The sequence below is a fragment of the Salmo salar genome, chromosome 01 (genome assembly GCF_965601325.2).
Source record: "Salmo salar chromosome 01, fSalSal1, whole genome shotgun sequence".
Classification (NCBI taxonomy): Eukaryota; Metazoa; Chordata; class Actinopteri; order Salmoniformes; family Salmonidae; genus Salmo; species Salmo salar.
In genome coordinates, this window is record NC_138291.1 from 148565263 (window position 1) to 148567500 (window position 2238).

The 2238-nt window shown below is 46.9% G+C and overlaps 1 protein-coding gene across 2 annotated transcripts in view; it reads right to left on the reverse strand.

The window, feature by feature from the left end:
- Positions 1 to 648: 648 nt before the first annotated feature.
- The window catches only part of LOC145854626 (uncharacterized), a 104818-nt gene continuing 103228 nt past the window's right edge, over positions 649 to 2238 (reverse strand). For both annotated transcript variants that reach the window (XM_082955332.1, XM_082955331.1), the window contains exon 3: positions 649 to 2238. This exon is cut by the window's right edge and continues 2044 nt beyond it. The gene's annotated coding sequence lies outside the window, so the exon portion shown is untranslated.

A 2238-nucleotide genomic window follows, 5' to 3' on the forward strand; every position in this document is an offset into this window, starting at 1 on the left:
CCTAGTTGACTCCTGTATCCTAGTCTCCTAGTCTCCTAGTTGACTCCTGTCTCCTAGTTGACTCCTGTATCCTAGTCTCCTAGTTGACTCCTGTATCCTAGTCTCCTAGTTGACTCCTGTATCCTAGTCTCCTAGTTGACTCCTGTATCCTAGTCTCCTAGTTGACTCCTGTATCCTAGTCTCCTAATTGACTCCTGCCTAGCTCCTAGGCTCCGTCCTAGTCTCCTAGTTGACCGTCCTGTCTCCTAGTTGACTCCTGTATCCTAGTCTCCTAGTTGACTCCTGTATCCTAGTCTCCTAGTTGACTCCGGTATCCTAGTCTCCTAGTTGACTCCTGTATCCTAGTCTCCTAGTTGACTCCTGTATCCTAGTCTCCTAGTCTCCTAGTTGACTCCTGTATCCTAGTCTCCTAGTTGACTCCTGTATCCTGGTTAAATGGTTTTTAAGAGCAGCTTATATATGTTTATTTTAGGTGCATATAAGCATTCACTTTAAGAACCATTTAAGGAGTAGTGTATGTGTGTGTTGTGGGTGCTGTAGTGGCTCATTTTGGGTTTGCAGAGTTTGTGTGTGTGTGTGTGTGTGTGTGTGTGTGTGTGTGTGTGTGTGTGGTGTGTGTGTGTGTGTGTGTGTGTGTGTGTGTGTGTGTGTGTGCGCGCGCGTAGGGTCAGACTGTCTTTGCAGTTTTAATGTTGTAAAGACCATACCACCAGATGCAAATGAAGCCCTCAGCGGCCTTATGGGTAGGTTTAAAATAAATGTGTGGCCCCCCGAGGCATTTCAGTTAGAGGGGCCTCGGGGCCCGGTGTGTGAAATCAAACCCCGGTGTTGTGGTTTCTTCCCCTCAGAGTAGCCTCCCTCAAACACAGCTGGCCTTCATATGGACGCAGGAGGTAGACGCATTATCATGCATGTACACTGAATCTGGTTTAGGGGTTCAACTCAATCCCTGTGCTCTGTGACTCTGTAACTCTGGACCAGGTATGAGCTCAAGTAATGGGGTAACATATTTGTCTGGATAAGGACTGCATGTAAACTACATACGTAGGTGCCATTACCCTGTAAGCGTATGGTGAGAAGCAGAAAAGCTCAGGTAATTGCTACCTAGAGATGACTTTGGGTAAAAAAATATTGGCATGTCCATTTGGTGTGATTGACGTAGCATGGGTGATGATAACTGCTCTCCTGGGACTCTCCACATGGCTCCATTGTGTGCCCATTAGGACCATGTCCCCATGATGTCATAGAGCGTGGCTGGTGCCTACACCAGCTCTCATCAAAGACCAGCCCAGTGGAGTGGAGCTTTATTACTCCCACACAGGAAGGGGCTGCAGTCCACTCTGCTCTCCCCCACTCCATATATACTATATTATAGCAGTGTGTTTTCCCCAGTCTCCTAGCGACCCTTACCTAAACAAGATGTACCAAAACGGGCGCATGACATCACCGCAGGCACATTTATACGTTATAAACAGCATTCTATTTCTTGTAAAACATTTACACCTTTTTAGCATTAGTATGGCCTCAGCTCCAGAAACACACACAACAGGCTTTATGTTAAGAGTTGTGGGCCTGGATGTCCCAGACCTTTTGGAGTGGAACAGCGGAGGCTGGAGAGACAGAAACAGGAGTGTTTGATTCTCCAAATGAAACGGACAGCGCTCGGTATCTGCTACTGGTTTCAGCTTGAACAGGACAGAGGATCCCTTTCAGCAGAAATGACAGCCAGACTGCATTGTCTATTGTCATTGGAAGTGTAAAATGACTTCCAGTCCTGGGTAATCTGTGGTGGCTGGCTGTGATAGAGTGATGGCTGGAGCATCAGAGGCCCAAACTCACAACAGGACTGGACAATTTCTTACGGGCAAGGCTGTGGTCTGGCGCTCCCCCCAACCTACCTCCCCAAGAAATGTCTCCCAGAACATTCCAGAAAGGGGGGATAATTCCAGAAAAGACCGTAATAATAGAGCAAAAACACTTAAAGAAAGAAGGACATGGAGAGAAAGAAAGAAAGAAAGAGAGGAATGTTCTCCCTTGGAACAACGCAGACGGTATTTTAATCTTAAACAATATACAGTGCAAAAAGCCGGCTCACTGAAATAATGTCCGTCTAAGCACAGACATACCAAACTGGGTGTCGCTAAAAAAGACTAAATAAGACCTCAGCTCGAGGTCCAGAGCCACAGTCAGCCACTAAGTTTGCCTGCGTTCTGGTTCTGATCTGCCAGTTGGACTGAT